Here is an 11,660-nt window from a genome sequence, read left to right on the forward strand (position 1 = left end):
CCTCGGCTGCCACGCAAACACCCCCACAGAGCAGGCCTTGCGGGGACCAGGAACAAGGCTGGTTCCTGGTCCCACTACCAGCTGACTGACCACCCAAAACAGCCCACACCCACAAGGACGGCTACTCCGGGAGACGGTGAAGGACAGGGGAGCCTGGCGTGTGGCAGTCCATGGGGCTGCAAAGAGTCAGACACGCTTTAGTGACTGAAGAACAACAAAAAGAATGGCTCCAGCAAAAAAAGATGGAAATAACAATCACTAGCAGGGACATGGAGAACTCAAGCTCCCTGTACGTTGCTGGTGGGGATGTTAAATTGTGCAGTCACCTGGGAAACAGTGTGGCAGCTCCTGAGCGAGGCAAATGGCTCCCGTGAGACCCAGCAACTGCGCTCAAGGCATGTGAATGGTCATAGCAGCAGTATTTACAACAGCTCAGAGGTGGAAACAACCCGAAACACCCACCACCAGGTGACTGGGTACTCAAAAGGCAGTCTGTTCAAATAGAAATATTTTCAGCCATAAAAATGCAGCACTGATACACAGGCTACAGTGTGGATGAATCTCGAAAATACATCAAGTGAAAAAAGCCAGACACAAAAAGACAAATACAGTATGATCCACTTGTACAAAATACCCGGAATAAGGAAATCCAGAGAAACAAAAGGCCGATTACAGGTTGTGAGGGGCTGCGCGAAGAGGGAAAAGAGCAGTATGGGGTTTCCCTTTGAAGTGATGAAAAAATTCTGGAATTAGTGCTGATGGTTGCCCAAGACTGAATGTACCTAGTGCCGCTGGACTGTACACTCTGAAATGGTTAAAATGAATTTTACATTAAATGAGTGTTATCATGATAAAAACAAACACAAAAGGGAAGTTTCCCAAATTTTCTGACATTTTCCAGGAGAGGAAAAGGAAAGCTGCAAGAGGACACCAGGCAGAGAAGACACCTGCCCCTGCTTGCAGCACAGGGCCGCACCTTTGTGTCTGCCCAACAAGCAGGCTCCCAAAACTTCAGCAACAGGTGACTACTTGTGATGCCACGCCGTGAGAATCCCCACGTGGGGGTGTGTGGGCTGCAGAGCCTGCTCACGGTGCACCCAGGGCTCCCAGTGGGTCTGAGAGCCAGGGACAGAGAGAGAGAGGGAAGGAAAGAGGGCAGGAGGCGCAAGGCAGCAACAGCAGCCAGAAAGGGAGCCGCCCACCCCCACCAGCCCAGCAGATCTGACATGATTCAAACTAACTACTTCTGTACTTGGAGGCCAGGCGCTTCATTCCAAACTGGAAATACTATTAGAACAACAGAGCTCGAACTGCCTGATTTCAAAGCTTAGACTCCTTTCACCATGAACTGAAGTGCAAATCCTGTCATCAAGCCACACAATTGTTTCCAGCACCAAAGTTTCCAATAGCAAAACCAACCCTGGTTTTTTCCATCAGGTTTCTTTCTTGGTTTTACTGGACAAAGGGAGCTATTTAAACTACCCTCTGAGACAAGAAAGTGGCAGAAAATAGGAGATGTAAAAAAAGGTCAGTGACAACTGTATACCTAATGCCTTTTAAACTGGTTTTGGTTCAATTCTTTGAAACAGAGTTTGGTTACATTGATTGTTACCTTGTTTACAATTATTTCTGACAAGATTCTTTATTTAAAACGAAAACCATAAAAAGGAGGACCAACGGCAACTGAGAGGGCCAGTCTTCAGGTCAGTGGCCTGACATGCGGGCTCTCACAGAACAAGCTAGAGACTACTTTCCTGCGGCAGCTCCTGGGACCAGGCACTCTGTAGTTCTACTGCATTCTCAGCTTCTGCCCAAGTGAAAGCCAAGCCTGGATAAGAACATGGAGAGCAGGTCCCAAGTCCACTGCCAAGGCCAGACTCAGGACAGAGGTGCCGTCACTACCCCTCCCACCATATCCTCACCTCCTGCACAGAGGAAAGGGACACAGAACAAACCTTACCCAGCAACTTTGGAAATGGAGAAGGTATTTTCTTCTTTTAGGTAGTGCTATGAGTCTTATTAAAAGACAGAGCTTTACTGAGAACATTTTCATGTTGCAGTAAATGGTTAGAACTGTTAAAACACAAAAGCGACCACCACCAGTGTGTCCTACAGGTGGCCCCTGGAAAGACCAAACATGATCCTCAGGAAGTGAGCAAGTCAGATCCAGGCCACTGCGACACCCCTGGCCAGCAACTTCCTCAGAACTCAGTAAGCAGGTGGCAGCCACGCCAAAGGGTTCTCAGGAGGAGTAACTGACAACCCCCCACCAGGCCCGATCCCAAGGACCAGGCACAACGCAGTAAGCAGCACGCCTTCTGGAATTAGAAATCAAGGCACTTCACGAGAGCACAAAGTGCATATTTGAAAAACTATCAAAATGACATGAAAAATGAAGAAAGGCTTGTGGGTTAAAAAAAAGAAGAAGAATATAACTTACTGAAGACTGTAAGTTTAAAAATAGAACATTTAACAGCAAATGAAAGATTCAAACCTGGTCCTTCCCACATCTCCCCTGATTTTTTTGACTTGGCTCCTTCACTTTCTGTTTCTTTGGGTTTTCTAGGTTCATCTGGCCAGTATTCTCCCTCTTCTTTTAATGGGAAAAAAAGAATGTAATGTGAATCCCAAGGGAGGAAATGTAAAGCCAATACTGAAATGATGACTCTGGCTGGAAGAAACACAAACTTCACAGAAGAGCGACAGGATCACCCCTCTGTCTCCCTCCCCAGCCTGAGAGTCTCCTTGCTTGACACCCCCTGGGCCTCATCTGTGTGCACAGGTTGCTCCCATCCTATTTTCCGTTAGTTCGGGGATCGGGTCAGTTAGGCTAGGCTGTTTCAAGAACTGAGCCAGCTTGTTAACAAAAATCACAATTCACTGAGCAAAGGCCACTTCTGGCCAGAAGCATTCAGTTACCTCCCGAGGACAACCTTATCCTTCACTGAGAAAGGCTTCAAACCGGACACTGGACCATCTCCCATCGTGTCTTCTTTATTGGTAATTGTCTGTCTCCAGCTGTAAGAAGACACAGTTGAGATGCCTCACAGAGGAGGCCAGGTGGGCAGCAGGTCAGTTGGTGAGGAGAAGAGCCTGGGCCCGTGTGCAGGGGCAGCCTGTGGTCCATCACACCTGTGGCTGGTGGTCCCGCTGGGCACGTCAACCTCTAAAACACAGCAAGAGCTAAATCACGTCCACCCACAGCCAAGAGAAGAGCAAGGCCCACTGCTCAGGACATCCCTCTGGATAGCGGCACCAGCAGGTGCTCGGCGTTCCTGACCCCATCAGCTGGGAAACAGTCTTTAGGCAGAGTTTCAGTTAACAAGTCCTCTAAGCATTTCCCTGCATTTTAGCTGTCATTATCTTTATATTTTTAAACAACATAATTGACTATCTTGAAGGCAAGCATAACTCCACTGAAAATAGCCCGTTTGCCAATTCTACATGAGTACTTACGGCCTTAGATGCATAGGTCAAAAGGAAAAGGAAAAAGAAAACAAAAAAAAGTTAACTCGAGGTGTTTGTTACAAGATGAACGCCAGTAGGTAACAAAGAGAAAGAAGGCAGCTGAAAACTCAGGAAATGCGGGGGGTGGCTCCACGACCTAGACGACCCAGGGGCGAAGTTGGAGACTCGGGTCCAGGGCGCCCCCGCCCGGAGAGGATGTGCATCGTGAACAGCGGTCCAGGCCCATTCCCAGCGCGGCCGCGTAGGCTCAGGGCCCTGCAGGCTCGAGCGCACAAGAGGGGACTAGAAGGAACGTCCCCCTCCGGGCCCCACTCGCCACGCCCTCCGGCCGTCCCACCTGCGGTCACCGACGTCGCCGGGCCTCACAGCGACTGCTCGGCCACCCTGACGTGCCGGCCCCTGTGATGCTGTCTGTGCACGCGCATTGAGGCCTCCACGTGCAGCGCCTCGACGGGGCCAGCCTGGAAGGCTGGGCAGCACCTGCGCGGGCAAGACAGGCGCGAGCCTAAGGCGCAAACTCCTCCACGCAGGGTGCGCGCAGGGGGCGCGCGGGAGGCAGAGCTGGGCCGGGACAGTGGGGGCAATAAGGAGCAGCCCAGGGCCAAGGCCTCATAGCAGATCTTCGCCCAAGTGTGTGTGAGTGTGAATACATGTGTGTGAACGTGCGTATGCACCTGCAGGTTGGAGTTGGGCTTGGGGAAGGGCTGGTGGTGCAGACACCGGGTTGGCAAGGCGCTATCAGGTTAGGGAATATAACCACCCCCCACCCCACGCCCCGTTGCATTTAGAGCGTTGAATGGACCTCAGTGGGCAAGACAGCTAGCGGGGCAGGGAATCCTGCGGGCAACGCTGTGCCTGGTCCCTTGGGAGACAGCGGTGAGGTCGGCCAGCTCAGGGTGATGGAGCCGGGGACGAGAGGAATTGAGGATGGCACTCGAGGCTCCAGTTTTCATGTCTGCATGGGTGGAGTGTCCTGTGACCCTAAAACCCCATCACAGGAAAACCGCCTAAAAACATACCTTAGGTGAAAACAGAGGAGGCCATTACAAATATGCTCCTTATTTCACAACTTGGGTGCTGTTTTATAACTTCTGGTGCCTTTGTTTGATGTTATTAAAGATTCCATTTTCCTACTCTCTTAACAAATGGGTGTTAGGTAAATAGCTATTTTCCTGCTTTGGTGAATAATGGCCAGACGAAAGTCTTCTGTCGTCTCCATGGCCTCTCGCTGCCAGCCGAGTGTGTGCAGCGCAAGTTTTGCATAAAGATGGCATCTAATCTACAATTGCGCCTGGATTTGCTAGAGACTCACAGAGGCTGAACTCATTTTATTCTGAACGCCACAGGAGCGATAACCAAAACAGGATACCATGAAGGCAACATCTATCATATGCTTCTTAAAAAGCCCCATTGTCAGCATCAGTGACAATGGCATTACCGCTCAGTCACTGAGATTAAAAATTAGTCATACGTGGAAAATAGAAACAGGTTTTCAGGGAGAAGAAAGCTTTGGTTCCACTGAATTATGCCCCTTTTTTGCTTGGTAAATAAATGATGCGTATTTTCTGATGATATATATTTTCAAGGGAAGCTACGTCTAGGTGGTCCGGGATTTGGCATAAGAGCCTTGTTGTCAGTTGACTGAGTGGGCAGGCATCAAACATATTTCATAAATTGTATCCTAAACAGCCTGACAACAGGGTGTTCAGTTGTGATGTCAAAGTTACCTCCACCTGAAACTGAGTCTTTCTGGATTAGGTTGCAAAGGAATGAGTCTTTGGAATAAAGGGTGTTTTCCTTCTCCTAGGTGCCACAGTCTATCAGAGGCACAGTCCGTCTGCAAAGCACACTCGGCTGCCCCCTCACCCATTTGAACCCTGGCTAAACCCAGCCGTCCGCATTCTGCGCAGCCACACACCAGCGGAGGCCCCCCCTGCCAGAAATCCCCACTCCTTGTCCTTAGATGTCCCCCTCCTCCCCTGCTGTGACCTCCAGCACCCCTCCCCGGCCCACTCTCAGCGAGGGCCTTGCTTCCTATGTCACCAGCACACAGCAGCAGCCCGCAGGGAGCGTCTGTGTCCCCCACCCACGTGCGCCCTGCCTGTGACCAGGGTTCTGCCTCCTCCGGTACCTGCAGCTGGACTGCTGTTCACTCCGTTAAAGCCCAGCCAGCCCCTCAGCTCTCCCCTGACCCCACAGCCACATGTCCCGCCAGTTCTCTGCACCCCCAGAGCAGAACTCCCACACACGTGCTCACTTCCTGTCCTCTGGCTCACTTTCAGTTCTCTCAGAGCAGCCTTTTGCCCCCACAGCCTACTGACAGGCCCTGGCAAGGCCTCCAGGGTCCTCCACCACCTTCCCTGGCCATGTCCCATCGGCCGTCAGCAGCGTGGGACAAGGCCACGCTCACGGGCGCTCCTTGGAGCCTACTCCTCCCGCCCCTTCCCTCTGGGTGGCTTGTGGTCCAGCCCTGCTGCCCCAGCTGCTCCTCCTCTTCCCAGTGCTGCCATGAATGGCTGCGCCGCCTGTCCATTACTGTCCCAGTACAGGCGGCCCTGCCTGCAGCCCGCCCCCCACCTGGCCTCCACTCCTCCAGAGCACGAGGTGGTCCTCGGCCACAGGATCCACCGAGAGGGCTGTGGGGAGGCTTCAGTAGGGGAAGACCTGCAGGCGCCTCCAGCCGACTGCCCGGAATCAGACCAGTAACCGCCATGCTCTGGGCGTCCTCACCTTGCACTGTTGTAAGGATGAAACCACTTCCCCAGAGGGGCCAGAAAAATGTCTGTGGAACCAGGCCATGATGCCAGACTACAAGGACCTTCCTTAGACTTCATCCCCCTAAAGAGCCATTCCCCCATAAGCACCTTCCTTGCTCAAAGAGACCTCTCCTTCCCGCCCCACATGTACCACATGTCCAGGAGGGAGACAGCACAGACGTGGTCAAGGAAAGGTGCAGAGCATGCTGGGAACTCGGGGCCCTGGGCCAGGTGCTCCAAAGAAGAAGACACTTTCCAGGCACTCACTCTGCTCCCAAGAGGCTTTTATAGGTGCCCTCTGCTCACTTTTCCCCGCAAGAAATGACTCTCAATTTGCCTTCAAATAAGAATAAATATGTGTGTCTGTTTCCCTAGCCTTTGACAGCCCTGAGTTGGCCCTGGGACTTGAGCAGGATTGATGGTCCTGCCTCACTGGGAAGCCGGGTGCATCTTTTACTAAAGGTGGTTTCCCAATGATGAATGGCTTTCTCAGGAACACAAAATTGTTGATTGTATTTACAAACAATTCCTTTTTCACGTCCCGTTGATTCTTCTACAGTGTCAGTCCCTTGGTGACGCCCACACAGTGATGCATCGGTGGCTATTACCACCATTGATTAAGGCTTCCTGTGGTCCTGCGGTGCCTGGTATGCCATTTGTCACAGACAAGTGGCTCGCACACAGCAGTATGTCATGCTCCCTTTGGGCTTTATGGTTATTTATTCTTCAGTTTAGTTTACGGTTATTTATTCTTCAGTTTATGTTGCATACCCTCTAAGTAGAGGCACACACCAAAACTCCAAACTCTTAGCATGTCACAACAGTGAGCAAGTATGTGAGTAATGGAATTCTTTGCCAATCCTAGGCCTCCAGAGCCTGACTCCTCTGCCCCTCATTCTGAAAAAAATGCAAATGTAAATAAACAGTGTTAGCACCAGTCCTAATTGAGACTTGGGACCAGAGAGAAACTCGACGAAAGTGCCACCACTTTTCACCAAGTCATCTGACATTTAGCATGGAACTGAAAGCTCCCAGACCCAAATTCTGCAGTGCCTCATGGGGAAGAGGCCCAATCAAAGTAGCCCAATCCAGACCGGATGGGAATTTTCTAGAATCAGCTGCTCTCTCTGGGTTTCTCTGTCCCACCTCCTCCTCCTAGTACATTTTTGGCTCCCTTGGGCATTCCCCATGGAGCAGACTGTGTGTGGAGAAGGTGCTGGATGCTATGAGGGTCCTGGCTTCTCCAGCTGCATGGGCCCTGGGTCTTGGGCTGGCTGGTGACTCTCCAGATGGCCAAAGGCTCAGAACAGAGCCCAGCTTTCTTCCAATTCAAAGATCATTCACATTGAGAGCCCATCTGGTTTGCATGTGCAAAGTACCGATCAGTGTAAAATTGTAAGCCAGAGCCCTTCAGGACTTGTACTGCCATGGAAAGAAATTTATTTTCTCACAGTTCTGGAGGCAAAGTCCAAGATCGAGGAGCCAGCCAATTCAGCTCATGTAAAGACTCTCTTCCCGGTTTGCAGACAGCCACCTTCTCACTGTGTCCTCATGTGGCTGAGAAAGCAAACTCTGATCTCTCTCTCTCCTTTTTTCTTTGGTCCCACCATGCAACTTGTGGAATCTTAGTTCCCCAACCAGGGACCAAACCTGGGCCCTTGGCAATGAAAGTGGAGAGTCCTAACTATTGGCCCACCAGGGAACCCCCTGGCAGCTCTTTTTTCTTTTTTTATAAAGACACTAATCCCATTGTGGGGTCCCCACCCTCAGGTCAGTTCAGTTCAGTCACTCAGTTGTGTCCTACTCTTTGAAACCCCGTAGACTGCAGCACACAAGGCTTCCCTGTACATCACCAACTCCCGGAGTTTGCTCAAACTCATGGTCATTAAGTCAGTGATGCCATCCAACCATCTCATCCTCTGTCGCACCCTTCTCCTCCTGCCTTCAATCTTTCCCAGCACCAGGGTCTTTTCAAATGTCAATTCTTCTGATCCAGTGGCCAAAGGATTGGAGTTTCAACTTCAGCATCAGTCCTTCCAATGAATATTCAGGACTGATTTCCTTTAGGATGGGCTGGTTGGATCTCCTTGCTGTCCAAGGGATTCTCAAGAGTCTTCTCCAACACCACAGTTCAAAAGCATCAATTATTCAGTGCTCAGCTTTCTTTATGGTCCAACTCTCACATCCATACATGACTACTGGAAAAACCATAGCTTTGACTAGACGGACCTTTGTTGGCAATGTAATGTCTCTGTTTTTTAATATGCTGTCTAGGTTGGTCATAGTTTTTCTTCCAAGGAGCAAGTGTCTTTTAAAAACTTCATGGCTGCAGTCACTATCTGCAGTGATTTTGGAGCCCAAAAAAATAAAGTATCTCACTGTTTCCACTGTTTACCCATCTATTTGCCAAGAAGTGATAGGACCAGATGCCATGATCTTAGTTTTCTGAATGTTGAGCCTCAAGCCAACTTTTTCACTTTCATCAAGAGGCTCTTTAGTTTTTCTTCGCCTTCTGCCATAAGGGTGGTGTCATCTGCATATCTGAGGTTACTGATATTTTTCCTGGCAAACTTGATTCTAGCTTGTGCTTCATCCAGCCTAGTATTTTGCATGATGTACTCCACATATAAGTTAAATAAGCAGGGTGATGATATACAGCTTTGATGTACACTCTAGGGTTATGGCTTCAACACAAGACTTTGGAAGAGGGATAAAATTCAGCCCATAACATAGTTAGCTTAGCTACCTTACCAAATTATCTAATTAGTCCTAATAGGGTTTTTTTGTTGTTGTTGTTAAATTTATTGCATGGAGGTCTCTGCCTTCTGGGGCTGACTGGCCACCCCTCCCAGGCGGATTCTGTAACAACAGGGGCGGGGCAGGCAGATACCAGCAGGTTCTGACACTCAGCTGTGTGGGTAGAGCCATGCAGGGCTTCCTGGCCTCTCCTCGTTAGCCGTGGGCCTCTGACCTTTGTAAGCCGTTCCATGTCCCTCCATGTCCTACAGGCCAGGGTCCTCTGAGAAGTGGAGGAGATGTCTGCTCTCAGATGGATTTGCTGCAGGAGTGTTGAGTCTGGTGCCCCTTTCAGCAGTTTGTTCTATACTCATTGGTCTATCCTTGTTTTTCCACTTTTCTGGGGTCAGCTTTGATCGTTCATATTTAGGAACAGAATCATCTGTCTTCTCCAGACCAGTTTACTGTCATAATGCTCTCTCACGGTTTGTAGTTATCTCCCCGTGCCTTGGTAATTGTCTCTTTTCCTTTCTTGATGTGGTGTACTTGTGCTTTTGTGGGGATCCAAATCCATCCTGGTTGTACTGACAGACAGAACCACAATTATTTTGGGACGGCACGCAAGGACAGTGCATTTGCAGCCTCCCATGCAGACACACGAGGCCATGTGACAAAGTTCTGGGGGAATTGGGGGGATGTCTTGTTTTCCTCCTGATGCTCCTTCCTTCCTGGAAACCAGAAATTAGCCCAGAGGAAGTAACCTCACCTCCACTGTGAGGCTCCCTGTCTGTGGTGGACACCTCTGCAGATGCACCTGCTGCCACCACCCACCAGTGAGTGGTGACCTGGGGAAAAATACTAAAAAATACTAAACATCTCACTCCCCAGTCAGAGGCGGAGTCCAGTGGATAAAATCTTTTTTCCACCCTGATTTGGCCTCTTGGGGATTAATCAATTTTTTTCCCCTCAAACCCTCAGTTTCTTTGCTATGTAACTGATGTCAGCTTTAAATGTTTTGTTATTTCCTCCTCCTTTTTTTTTAATTTGGTTAATTTACTTCACATATATATGATATCTTCATAGTAATAAACTCACATAAAGTTACAGGATTTCCTTTTGTTCTATAAATTTTATATAGTGTTATTTACTTTCTAGTTATTTTTTAGGTAACACAGCAGTTTGTGTTCTTTCTTCTAATTCACACCTTATTTAGAAGTATCTCTTCATTTCCAATGGTTTCCTTTCATTTTGGATTCTTTTTGTTGTCAATTACTAGACATCCATTCTTCAAAACACAAGTTCTGAGGTTACTTTGTTATAGAAGGTTTGGGGCTTTACCAGCCTCAGGTCTCCAAGACCTGCTGAGCCAAGAAGGAACCTCCTCCAGCACCCCACCGCCTCTCCAGGGGTGACTGCTTGTAACTCTGAGCTGCAGACTTGGTGTTGAATCCCACAGTTCTGAAGAACATGCATTTGCAACTGGAGGTTTTTCTTTATTTATCTATTGGTTTTTGGCTGTGCTGGGTCTCTGCTGCTTTGTGCAGGCTTTCTCTAGTTGTGGCTAGTGGGGGTTATTCTTCCTTGCCGTACACAGACTTCTCCTTGAAGTGACTTTTCTTGTAATGGAACACAGGCTGTGGGGCATGCGGGCTTCAGTAGTTGTGGTGTTTAGTTGCTCCATGGTATGTGGAATCTTCCTGGACCAGGGATCAAACCTGTGTCCTCTATGCATGCAGATGGATTCCTATCCACTGCGCCACCAGGGAAGTCCCGGACCACATGCTTCTGCATCTGGAACTCTGCTTTCTAACTGAGGCCTTATCTATTGACTTCCCCTCAGCAGAATGAAGCTTCAGCTTCTCTCACCCACTTTTCTTCACCCTTCCTCTCTCCCCTCCTCCTAACAGAAACTCCTTATGGTGGTCCTATGGCCAAGCTGCCAGGACAGCCTGAAATACACAGCTGAGTCAGGTCATAGTATGTGATACATTTTATTTTCCTCAGAGTTAACAATTACCTTATTTTGTTGTTACTATTGTTTCAGATGGCCAGGGTGGGCCAAGGAACTTAGTTTACAGGATTTAGCTCTGGGGAACTACAGGATCTGGCGTGGCCATTTGGGGAGCAGCCTAGGGCTCTGCACCGAGGCACGGCAGGGACCGTGGGGAGATGGTTACGATGGACAAGGCTGGAACTTTACCGGAACCTGATGAAGATGTGCTGTGGCTACTGCTTATGCTCTGGTGTTCCTGCCCCTGTTCTTCGGTGAGGTGAGCCCCACATGAAATCTGAGTGAGTTACAGAGTTGCCAACTAGAGAAATTACGAGGGGCCTGGGGGGTAACCCTGCAGTGAGAGCAGGTTAGGGAGAGTTCGGTTCTAGAGGCAGGCCGGTCCCGGGAGGTAAGTCAGTTCTAGATGTAGGTGGTGAAAGTAAGATGACTCTGGAAGTAAGTTGCCTAGGGGAGGTTCTGGAGTGTGGGCTCCAGAAGCGGGTTCCCGAGGAAGGTTCTGGAAGCGGATTCTGGCCACGAGGCCAGAGCCTGGGTCCCCAAGCGGAGACAGCAAAGCGGACCTTAAGAGCTGCACGGGCGCTCATGCCAGGAAAACCGTTAACAAGCCATCGCGGGTAACGGAATAGCCCCTCGGAGGCCCCGCCGCCCGGCAGGGGGAACCCGGACTGCCCCTGGGCCCTGCGCTG

The sequence above is a fragment of the Muntiacus reevesi genome, chromosome 12 (assembly GCF_963930625.1).
Source record: "Muntiacus reevesi chromosome 12, mMunRee1.1, whole genome shotgun sequence".
NCBI classification, from domain to species: domain Eukaryota; kingdom Metazoa; phylum Chordata; class Mammalia; order Artiodactyla; family Cervidae; genus Muntiacus; species Muntiacus reevesi.